Source organism: Phoca vitulina, unplaced genomic scaffold (genome assembly GCF_004348235.1).
Source record: "Phoca vitulina isolate PV1807 unplaced genomic scaffold, GSC_HSeal_1.0 scaffold14, whole genome shotgun sequence".
In the NCBI taxonomy this organism is placed as follows: Eukaryota; Metazoa; Chordata; class Mammalia; order Carnivora; family Phocidae; genus Phoca; species Phoca vitulina.
In genome coordinates this window covers 29470120-29483305 of record NW_022589717.1, presented here as the reverse complement: position 1 = coordinate 29483305, position 13186 = coordinate 29470120, and positions in this window count along the sequence as shown.

Genomic DNA, 13186 nt, shown 5'->3' with positions numbered 1-13186 from the left:
AGAGAAATCTGTCAATAGCATAGCACTCTCAGGAAGAAGTACTGAACATATGAGCAAACTACCAAGATGAGAGAAAAAGAGAGAATATACTTCTACAATGAGCGAGAAGTAAGTAAGGTTCGTCGACACACAACTCTGCACAAAAACTTTAAAAATATTCTACTAGATGGAGTAAGGGTGTGACTACAAAGGGAGAGCATGAGGGAGTTTTTAGGGGTATGAAATTGTTCTGTAACCTGATTGTACTGGTGGTAACACAGACATACAAATATGTTAAAATTCATAAACCTGAACACCAAAAGAAAGAAAAAGTCAAGTTTACTATATGATCTTTTTTTTTTTCAATTTTTAAGGTTTCTTCCAAAGAAGTGAACTATGCGTTAATAATCAGTCATTACTTTTCTGAACCAGGGTCAAATTAATGACTTGCCTTTTACATTCACTCAGCTCCAAGGAGATAAACAGTATTGGTTTTGTGTTTAGGAGGGAGCAGAGGGGGCCAGGAAAAGAGAATGTTTTCTGCCAAACGATACTGTAGTTTGAAAACTTTGGCCTTTGGTCTATGTAGCATCAGACCTAATTTGCAATTCCCTTTCTCAGGTACCTTTAAAAAAGACCTTAATACAAATATAGCATACAGATTTTATATACAGCTTTTCTTCACCTGCCTTAGATGTTTATATTTATTTTCATTCACTATTTCTTATCTAATTAGTTTAGTCATTTCAACTAAATCTGGCTCCAGGTGATGTAGGCAATTTGTTTCAGAGCCATAAAACTATACGTGTTTTTATTGTTACTACAGTTTTCCAAAGTATGCACCTATTTTATCATTTGTGACACGTTTTATCGGGTTAACCATTCATTTCTATATTATTAGCAATTTGAAGACTACCATAAAATTAGATACATGAATTAGAAATTACCTAATATGGTATTTTTTCCATTGTTCCTTTACATTAATCTAATTTCCATCCTCATCTAATTCCACAGCAATCTTCATTGAAATCCATGAGGGGTAGTTAAAATTCAGGTTCAAGTGAGAAAGGATTTAAATGAGTCCTTAATGGGGGCCAGAAAGCTGCCAAATTTAAAAGCTGCCTAATTCCTAGCCAGGTTATAAAAGACTTTCAACAGTGAAAAGGTACAGCCAAATTCTCAGCAGACCTTACTGAGGGGCAATGGTGACCAAGCCAAGTTTTAGTTTTTTGGTTTTGGGGTTTTTTCCACAGAGAATGCAAAGACCAAACAAAATATAAAAAACTCTCCACTTATTAAAGTTCTAAAAAGCACTTTCACTTGGCCAGGTTATATACACTGTATGTTTTATGGTGTGTCTTTATTTTGCATAACAGCAACTGGGGTATATAATCAACAACAAAAATGATGAAAATGTGGGGTATGGAAAATCCTTAGTGAAGTATTCATGCTGAATTAACTTCCATGATGAATCAATGTACGCCATGCACATGAAGTCACTGGGTAGGTGACTTAAAGGTAAAATTTCAAGTATCCAAAAAAAAAAAAAAAAAAGTTTCTGTTGAGGACAAAACTGTTATCTCAGTTTTCTGACTGAGTGCTCAGTTAAAATTGCTCTAATGGAGGGAAAATAAATAGTGGCTGGGCTAAAACAAAAAGTCAATATACAAACAAGAAAAGGGAAGCAGTCTTTTCTAATATACCTCTAAACTTCCACACCTTTAAAAATACTCAAACATTTTCTCCAATTTTGTCTTGCTACTTTTCTTCCTCTGGCAAAAAATTTTAATGGTGAAGTATAAGAACGCTCTCCCTCATGACAAACAATGGTATCTTTCCCATATTCTTCTACCAATTTCTCACTGAAAAATTCTAGATCAAAATTCTGAGGAATTCCCGCCCAGGAAGGAATAATGCTCTGGAAACTTTAAAACTCACATTTTCACAGTATAACAAATAATCACCACATACAAATAAGGGAGAACTTTCTGCAGTCGAGAAACTGCAGTAGGATGAAGCATAAAATAAATCATAGTCGTAAAATAGAGGTCACATTTTGGGCCTTTTTCTGGTGCTGCTACGCTGGAGAGCTAGCATATTGCTCTGTAATGGCATATGGGACTTGGTAATCGTCAGTTCAGTAAACCAGCCATAAAACATAGTCCCATGTCCACTGCCTAGAAGAAATCAAGATGGGTCTAAAGGAGAGTAGGCAGGAGAATGAAGAGAAGCTGTCTCATTCTGCTTCCCCCGCCAGCCATCTGCAAGTGACTGTTATTGGCAGGGAAGCCAAAGTGATTTCTCCCAGCAAACCCTCGTATTTTCTTAGCCTGGCAACAATGACCTCATCATTACTGATCCATCATAAGAAGGAGAAAGCCCACTTCAACTGTTGTTTCCAACAGTGGCAAAAGATTTGTACAGAGCCATCCATAGTCTCCTGGGCTCACTGGTGACAAGCTGGTGGAGAAGGGGCATAAGCTCTGGCCAAAGAACAGGGCAAAACAGTGGGCCTGTATGGAAGTGAAACCCATAGTCTCATTGGCACGGACTGCAACTAAGCTCTCCTCAAGGTCTCAGGGAGCCGAGTACAAGACAACAGTAACAACAATAGGTTGTCAAGAGAAACAAGGAATTGGAGACATGACCATAAGTGACTACGTGCTTAATATGAAGAACGATAAAGGGTGGCTTTAGAGAATAACACAGATGTTAAATAAATAGACCATAAAACATTATAAAATGTATACTAGTTCTAGAAATGGTATGGTCTTTGTTTTCAAAAATAAGTCAAGAATTAAACTAATTGTACAGCAATTTCAAATAAAACACATACAAATTCCCAAAATGCCTTTGCCTCAACCAACAGCTGATAGGAAACTTTTCTAATTACTTAACCAAGACGGAACCTAAAACTTAAATTTTTAAGCTAAACTAGTAGAGATTTATGTATGTGTTCTTTAATGTTTGTATTTGAAACAAGTGAGACTGCGGTCACTAATTTCCTTTTGGAATGGCCTCAGTCCTCCACTTTATTATCTCAGCATAGTACTGGGGAAAGGGAATGTGGAGGTTGTCAACTTCAATCTCTTCAATTTGTAGAATGGAAAGACCTAGATGGCTATGCACTTTGATGAGGGAGAACCAAGTGCTGAACAGACCTAACTTCTGAGCTAATGCTCATTGCACTATTGCAAAACAACTGTGCCGATTTACAGCTTATCTAACAAAAGACTAAAAAGACGGAAAAAGTATCCATCCTTTTGACTTGACTACCATGAGAATGTCACTGTTTTCTCTTACAGTTTTTGTGCCTAAGACCCCAGATAAATCCATCTGTATCCATCCACACAGCTGGAAGTAAAGAATATGTGGCACTTTATTTGAGTTTATTTGAGTTTAATATAAGCAGCCTCAAAATAAACACTGGAAGTGTTTACTTTATAAATCATGTCTTGTTAAGTTAAAATTTGAATAATGGCTGGGGACCCACAATCCTTCAACTCAGCCACCTCCTTCAATGTTTCTGAGAACAATGCATGAATCAGAGAGAAAGATCAGGCAAAGACACTCTGTTATTACCCAGAGGCCTTTGCCCCAAACCCCATGATAGTTTTTCTATTTATGTCAAGACCAGAGGGAGGTCAAGTGGCCTCTGATCCCTAGCTCACACCAAAGTCTCATGTTCATCCTATCACTCTGATGACAAGCAAAAGTTAGTTGAAGGAAATGTGCCAAGGGAAATGAAGGGAAAACAAGAATTTCCTTACAGGGCCTTGAGCCAGTCTGACTTCCTACCACTAGGCCTCTCTAGGGCAGAACAAACTTCCTAGAAGAACAAGTCCAAAATGAGACCACTACAAGTATAGACCTTAAACTCAATTTCTAATTACACCAAGGATCCACAGCCTTGTACTGTGGGCCAATAAAAATGCTTGACCTTGATCCACTCTTATCAGAATTCCTCCCCTTAGTCAGCTGCAGGAAAAGGAAAAGCAAACACAAAACCTTGCACTCCCACTGAAATCAAACCCCCTATTTAACTTTTCACAGTGGAGACACACCCCAACTAAGACCAGACTTAAATAGAAGCCTACATGGCAGACATCCAGCCAGCATCATCTCTCCTCTGGTCTTGATTGATAGGAATGATTCCTCTATCACCTTCAAATAGCCATAACCATTTGCCTATGCTCAGGCACAGATGATGAAGAACATCCACCAACTCTCCAAACATATAATAAAATCCTATACCTGGCCTGGAAATCTTAAACACTGCTCTAGCTCCCTGAGCCCCAGCATATTCATCTGGAAGTGGGGGAAAGAAATATAGTACAAACCATTGGGGAAAGGAAATGTAGTCTAAACCACTAAGGGAAAAACAAACAAACCCCCTCCCAAAAAAAAGCTCTTATTCCTTCTCTTGGATTGCAATCCCTTACTTTCAAGTGTCTTTTGTTAGCTTTAGTGCATCTTGGCCTGCCTCCCTCCCACTGGGGTTCAAACTGTCTTGATACCATGATAAACCAAACATTGAACAATAACCTACAGGGTCAAAGCATGCCACCCAGTCCAGAAGGGCATTTGGCCAAGTTCTGTCTTGCCCTCTTACATAAGCCTACTCTTACTTTCTCAATGCTTTTTCCATTCATGCTAAGATCCATTTGATGGAAATTTTCTGAGTAAAAACTGGATAGCATCTTGTTAGGTCAGGTGGCTCTTTGCTTGGCAGGAAGGAAAGCCAACATGTAAATAGTCTCATGTTGCCAATTTTCTGTATAGAAAGTGATTTCTCCCTTGAAAATTCCAACACTTTAGAGTAAAAGCCCATATGGTCTAGGTTCTGAGTGTATGGGGGTCATGTTAGGTCTCTGGCCCACCAACGGATGCTGCCATCTGAGAGAAAAGAGAATTTCATTGAAATATGTTGTTGCAAGTTGAACAGATTTTGCCTCTTACAGACTTACAAAAGCAAGACAATTTTAACTATTTAGGTTTCACACCAATAGTAGATAGCCATTGAGCTAAGTATCAGATCATAACATATCATATAATCTGGATATTCTTTGGAAGAGTTGAATCCAGTCTATCAACATAAGGAATTGTCTACATTCCTCTTTAATGCATTGGCTGTTGTTAATCCAACTATTAGGTCTCAGAAGACTTTTGGTTTAACAAACTTTTTCAGTCCTTGAGACATAGGTATGTTAAAATCACCAGGATGCCACCCTTCTTGAGAGCTAAGACAGCTCTCTTCACCTCATTGGTAGACTATTTTAACCCTCCTCAATTTTGAGAAAAATTTCTCCCTGGGTGCTCTTTTCTGAGTGGTAGAGCTAAGAACAGGACCCCAATTTCCTCTTGTGGTTTTATCCGCAGTTCCTCTTGGTTTTAGAATTACATATACACTTTTGGTGTGCCTCTTTGGCTCCAGCTACGTTATTAAACTATTATTACCTAACAATACTCTCATTAATCACCATGACAGATGGAAACCAGCCCTGGTCGTGTTCTCTGAACTCAACGTCAAACGGTCCCAATGCTAATGGAGATGACGCCAGCCATGAATTAGCTCTAAAAGCTTCTGTTTATCCCACACACACACCCCTCCCTATTACTCTTCATTGCAATGCTTTTTTCTTGTCACAAGGCTCCATGCTTCTATATGGAGCAACTCCTTATGGAATTCTGGGAAATGGTTTTCATTGACAGACACCATATAATGATGATAAACAATGGACAAGTCAGCAGTCTTAAAACTGTTATTCCCCTAGCAGCACACTTCCAAATACATGGAGTATTTCTACAGGCTTAAGCGGCAGAAAGCTGCAAACCTGGAAAAAGTTCCCCATTCAACCTCCTTTCACAGACTGAGGAAAAGAAGTGATACTAAACAGAAAATGTAAATCACCAGTGAGGTAATACAGCCTGAATGATGCCTTGAAAGTGTTGAGGGTACATAAACAGTTTCTTTACAAAAGAGCTTTGTTCTGACTTAACTATGAATGGGGGTGTTGGTTCTCTTTGCTTTCCCTGAATATGTACAGCTTGGAGTAAGAGTTCCATGTAATAGTGAAAGTCTTCCTCTGAAAAGATGCATACATGTTTTAAATTCAGTCTTGCAGTCAGGCTCTTTTAACTGAAAGCCATTTGATATCCTATCTCTTAAGAAGCTATTAGATGTATAACTCCACACAACTAACAGGTTATTAACAGAAGGAAAACATATAATAAAAAGGCCAGCCCTCAGGGGCGCCTGGGTGGCTCAGTCATTAAGCGTCTGCCTTCGGCTCAGGTCATGATCCCAGGGTTCTGGGATCGAGCCCCGCATCTGGCTCCCTGCTCTGTGGGAAGTCTGCTTCTCCCCCTTCTACTCCCCCTGCTTGTGTTCCCTCTCTTGCTGTGTCTCTCTCTGTCAAATAAATAAATAAAATCTTTAAAAAAAAAAAAAAAGGCCAGCCCTCAAAAGTATAGGGCAGCTAATAAAACTTTCTTTGCAGCTCCCACTGATGGATGTTAAAAATTGCATCCAAAAGATGGTTTTGCATTGGCTTGTTCGATGAGGGTGTTCTCTCCACTGATTCCATTAAGAGGTAAAAAGAAAGTAACATAAAAAAAAAAAAAAAAAAAAACACTCCAAACAGTGCTACTGCTTTTGCTATTGACATCAGTATTAGTTTCTTGCTACTAATTCAATCACTGAGTACCAAAGGCAGAAAAGAGCTGTACTGTCCAATATGGTAGACACTAGCTATATGTGATGACTTAAAGTTTTAATCAATTAAAATTAAGCAAAACTTAAAATTCAGTTTCTCTCTTACAACAGTCACATTTCAAGTATAAAATAAGAACATGTGACTTATTGGCCACCATATTGGATAGTGCAAATTATAGAACATTTTCATCATTGTAGAAAGTTCTGTTGGACAGCATTGGCATAGAGTATTCATTTATTTATCCATTGAATAAATATTTGTTGAATACAACTGTGACCAAAACTAAGTTTGTGCTCTCAAGGAAATAACATTCTACAAGGGGGGAGACAGACACAATAAGCAGTTAAACAAATAAATGAACAAGATCATTTTATCTAGAATTAATTGCTGTGAAGAAAATGAAACCAGGTCCTAGGAGAGGCCATGACTGGACTGGGGATGAAGTGGGGATGGGAACTAGTTTTAATCAGGTGACCACTGAAGCCCTCTCTGAGAAGGTGACATCTAAGCAGAGCTTCACTGACCAGAAAGAGGCAGCCACAGAAATCTGGGGACAGAGCATTCCAGTTAGAGGCAAGAGAAAATACTCAGGCCCTAACACAGAAACCACTGGGAGCATCTGAAGGACAAGAAGAAGGCAAAGTGACTGGCATGAAGAGACATAAGTGGTGGGAGATGATGTCAGCTCTATCAGCACAGGCCAGGTTCAGTAGGGCATTGTCTTTCATGAAGGAGAGTTCAGAATTTATTCTTTAAGGAACCAAAATAGCACTCCATTGAAGTTCTCAATTTGGGAAAAAAAAATGCACTCTGAGAAATAACTCATTCTCTTATTCCCTATCCAAAAGCAATTGCCATGAAGAGCATGACCTGATTTGCAAAGAGCTGCTGATATCTATATTTATTCAGCATTTGGTCTGGAAGTCAATGAAGAATTTTATGAACATCTCATGACTTCCTCAACACTTCTTAGGATCTAGTAAGCATTGTTTATAGAGGGATGAGTTACTACAAAAATACATACATACGTACATACACATATAAAAATAAAAATTCACCCAATCAAAGACAGTGGGTGGCTTAGAAGTAAACTCCACACCAACAGCTCAATGCGTAAGAGGGAACAACTTTCAAGGACACTCAGATAAGTAGCAGAATCACCCTGCCCAATTACCAGAGAAAATATAATCATTTGTTTGGATTAGTAACAGACTAAAAGTAGACTCATATTCTAGTGATGGAAAGAAATTTGTCAAATCCTCCTTTTACAAGAAACTGAGGCCCAGAGAAGGTAAGTTACTTTTCAGTGCCACATGGCAAATGATTTTCTATTATCTAGATGAATTAATCATTTTTAAAATAAGGAAAAATAGGTTTTATTCATGAACTGAGCAAGGACATTTATGCATCAGAGATAAAAATCGTTGTTCAAAAGCCCCATGAAGGGGAGCCTGGATGGCTTAGTTGGTTGAGCATCTGACTTTTGGTTTCAGCTCAAGTCATGATCTCAGGGTCCTAGGATTGAGCCCTGCATCTGACTCCATGCTCAGCACCAAGTCTGTTTCAGATTCTCTCTCCCTCCTGCTCATGCTCACTCTCTCACGCGTGAGTGAAAAAATAAATCTTTAAAAAAAAAAAAAAAAAGCCCCATGAAAAAGCATACTGTTTACCTCACCTTTCTTCTGAATCTGCTAACACTGCCATGGTCTAGTGGACAGAGGTTGCAAGGCAAGGTGCTCTTAGTAAGCAGGGAAATGTGAGAGGATGGAGTAGAAGCCAAGGAAACCCTTTGACTTCACATGAAATCTCAAGGGACAGAAGATTTACTACTGACAATTGGAAGGTGTGCACAAGCGAAGGTGACCCATGTGAAAATTTTCTTCCTAAGATCTACAGGCCCTATGTACAAGGAATCTTGTCTTCTGCCAAGATTGAGGGAAAAAACAAAATATGAAAATATGAGTTTCCACCTTATTTTTCTTTTCTCCTTCTCCTTTGACTCGGTGTGTTTCTCAATCAGTCCTCAGTACTTTCTTCATTTCCCTTTTCATCAGAGGGACTAACTAGTCATTTACTGTTCAATGTTTCACACTGGCTATTTCTCTTTCAAACATTTTACATAACACTCTCAAGTTTGAAATTTCAGGCACCTGAAGTAAATAAAAAATACTTTTCCTACTTTTAAGAAACCTTGTTCTAATTAGGAAGTTCATTCTTATGTCCAGATGCTATTGGAAAATATTTTTCCCCCTGTAAGAATTAGATGTGCCAAAAAGTACAAGTTCTGATTTTTTGGAAAATTTTCAATGTCAAATTTTCTCTTTGTTACCTGGCTAATGCTTATGGAAAATGAACTGAAAGGAATCCTGGAGGACACATAATTAGTGACTAAAGGAACAAGACCTAAAGGTCAGGAGTTCCAATCCCTCACCAGGCTAAGTGGCCAGGCCTGGCTATGAAGTAAGATGCATATGTCTCCAGGCATCTGGTCTCCCTTGCTAAGGTGAAGATAACACTGACCACTGGCCTGATGCTGAAGTGGAGTTGATGCTCAAAACATGAATTAAGATCATTAGAAAGGTTGTCAAATAGACAAACACATCAACATGAATGAGCTTTTCCTTCCCACTTCTTTTTACAATATAGTCAGTGTCTTGTAGACGTATTTTGGGAACCCAAAACATGATCCAAGTGAAAAGTCATACTAGATGATGGGTGAAAATATATGAAGTATTATTGCCAAACCTCTCTAGGGAAGGATGTAGGGCTGTGGGGAACCTTACAGTCTTACTTAAGGTTTCCAGTCAGGGCTGGGTCTTGCAACTGAAGATTACGACCTGCTAGTTAGGAACAGACCTAAAGTTGAGTTGGTATCTCAGTTCAAGCCAATGAACATGTGTATGATATCTGACTTGCCAGGGACAGCTGACGCCCAAAATGAAATCTAAGTGGATTATATCACAGACTCTAGATGAAAATGAAATATCCGAACTGGATAATCAAACCCTTAACACTGAGTGCAACACTGTTGAGATTCCTGAAATGGTGAAAGGAATACAAACTGTCTGGCTATAAGTAAACTTTATTCATGATTATTTGTTATAAGAAAATAAGAATGACCACAGAATGTACCTTACAATAATTACAGTAAAAATTGCCCCTTTTTTGCAAAGATCATCTAGTGCTAATAATCCTAAATTAAAATGTATTAGCCCTTCCACATGATGAGCAGCCAGAAGAATAATAATACGTCTTCTAGCACTAAACATTTCACCACAATCATTCTGGTTGCAAGCTCTAAAATCCCAATGCCTGGACAAAGAAATGAAATCTCTTCCACTCCCAAGTTCAATATTTTCTGTGGAGGATGTGGTTTATTCATTGTTAATCCCAACTCCTGCTGGAACACACTTTTCCAATTTGTCCAGAGAGTTGTCAACAGGTTGCCCATGTTGCCCTTTCCTTCCTGGGCTGCTGTTCTTTGTGGTATTTTGCAATAACTCATAAATAACTTTCCTCGCCACTATCTCTGCTCTACAAAGCAAACTGCATTTTTCTTCTGTTTTGGAAAAAATTGAAGTTTTTCAAAATAACAGAGTCACCAGATCAAAGAGGCCTGATCATGTATACAAGCCCAGGAAAGCCACGCCTCACTGAGTCACTGAGTCATGAATGAACCCTTTTGTGAGTCCCCTTTTCAGTGGACGCAGCAGGAACACAATATAGGCCAACGTCCGTTGGCTTAAGTCTTTCATGTGTGTGATTGTGTGTGTGTATGTGTGTGTGTGTGTGTAGAGAGAGAGAGGGAAAGAAGGATAATATTTAACCAAATGCATAATCCTTACAAGGAGATTCTTGACTTCTACTTGGAAGATATACTTATTGATGGAAAAAACACAAGAGATTCTAGAGACAGAGAAAGTCAGGCATCGCATAATAAGCCCTTCCAACTTTTATAATCCCTCCATTAGACAGCTCCCTTTTTCATTTACACTCTAAAGTCTCTAGCATCAAAGAGAAATGAAGAAAGATGGAAAGTAGACCTGGCTGATGCCTAAACTAGTCAAGACTAGAATCTTTCAAAAAGTGAGAGGCATTTTCAATAGTTTCAGAATGAGAATGACCACTGGGGTCAAAAGTGTTTCAAACCTTCCATAGCTGAACTCCCTTCCCTTCCTCATACAAACTCCCCAACATCCCTGCACTCACCTGGCCAGCCCTTGTAAAATTTTGTCTCTCACACTCCCAGGCTCTAAGTACTATGTTGGTCCTACTTGACAGAGACTCTTCCTACCTTACTTTTGTATGCATCCTCCTCCCTAAGTAAAGTGCTTCTCTTCTTGCCCAAGAATAGTTATTTAAATAAACACGTATAGAGCACTTACCATCATCAGTTCCTGCATTAAATGCCATTGTCAGAGAACCAAAGATAAATAAAATATTTTAAGGAGCTGACAGTCTGCTAGGGGCAGAAAACAAGTAAAGAATTACTATATTACAAGACAGGAAGAGCTCAAGTAAAGAATATCAGAAAAATTAATGATTTATTCCTTCTGAGTTAATTTGTGCATTCCTTGGGTGATGATTAGCCAAAACTTGACTGATCAAGAGGCTTTCAATTGGAGAAAGTGAAAGACATTCCAGACTGAGGAAGTAGCATCAGCCCTTAGCAAATAAAGTACCAAGAAATGGCCACAAGTCCAGGAAGGGTGAAAAATAAAAAAATAAATGGATAAATGTAGATCAAGACAGTTAGGAACAGAAGATATAGAGCCTCAGATGTTATGCTCAAAAGACATGGAGCCATTGAAAACTCTTCCGGCAGATTATCCCTGCAGCAGTGGGAAGGAGGGCATGAAAAGCCTTCCAAGCGAACAGAGTTGGATCGCTGATAGTAGAACTGACAAGGGGTAAACTAGGTCAGCAGCAATGAATGGGATGGGTATGAGAAAGAAGCAACAAAAGTGAACAGTTGGCAGGCTGTGAAAGATAAAGGGTGAACAGAAGGATAATGGTGCCTATAAGTAAGAATATTTTGGTGAATGACAGCAAATTCTGTTATGGACATATTAAATTTGAGCTGAAGCATCTATAAAAAAAGTTCCAAGTAGTTTGAATATTTGAAGTCTTCTTCATAAAGATGGTATTTGAAATCAACTGGATGAAATCAGAGAAGAAGCAGACTTGACTAGCTCACAGTTGAGCCAAAAGGAGCATAATTTCTGATGTATATTAAGTACCCATTAAGTATTTGTTTAATAAATAAATATAATCTAGAGGGAGGAGGTAAGCATAGAATTGAGGATATTGAGGAAGGCTTATATTTACAGAGGAGAGAGCAATGAAAAAGGGCAGGGGAGGATTAGTAGAAGAAATACAGAGATGACAATATCTCAGAGACTAATGAAAGAGCAAATCCTTAAAAGGAGCAAATATATTCAATCATTTATTCAACAAATATTTATTAACACCTCTTCATGCCACATACTTTTTTGTGTGTTGGGGATACAGCAGAAAACAAGACAAACAAGAACCCTGCTCCTATAGCGCTCACTTTCCAGGAAATAATTAGCAATGTCCAATCCCCATAGTTTCTGGAGATAAGTGGGCTGAGGTTAAGCAAAGAGCAACTGGATTTGACAATTAGAGTGTCTTCAGTGGTCAATCTTCAAAGGCCTTTAAAGAGCAGTGTAGTGGAGCTGTGGTACTAAAAATCAAACTTAACATTTACATGTCTTTTTTTTCATAAGCTCTTGAGGTCAGGAACCAACCTTATCTGTTGCTACATTAACACAATGTCTGGCAAACACTAGTTGGATGCATGTATGAGTGATAAGGGATTAGGAAACAAGTGTTTAGGGATGCCTGGGTGGCTCAGACGGTTAAGGAAACAAGTGTTTGGTGATAAAGAAAGAACACAGAATGAACTTTTAAGTAAAGTGAGTTCATTCATTTAACATCTGCCTGCTAAAGTAGAAAGATGGACCATTATCTTGCAAGTTATATTGGTCAGTGTTTAGCTAAAAACAAAAACAAAAACAAAAATAACCCAGAAGCCATTTGTATAACTGGGGTTTAACAGAGAAGCAATACCACTATAAGCAATGTGGAATAAAGGATATTATTAAAAGGACTGACCTTATGCAACTATAGAACTGGTAAAGAATCCAACGGAAGGCTATTGCCTCTGTGCGTCTGGTGCAGGCCTAAAGTTGCTGTAGGTCTGAGGACTAGCAGGCAAACAAAAGATGGGTATGAAGTAGGGAAACCCAAAAAGACAAACTGGAACCTATATCTGCCTCTTACCACCTCCAACCTCAATGACACTTGTGATGTACAGAAGGAATTGGTGCCCTTCACGATGAAGCTATGCATACATCTGACTTATGATTCTAAGAAACTAAAGAGGAGATCTGACAGGAGCTGGGGGAATATGGGCCCAGTGTCTGCCCTGTGTCAACAAGGTGAACCAGCAGATCAGTCTCTCTGCA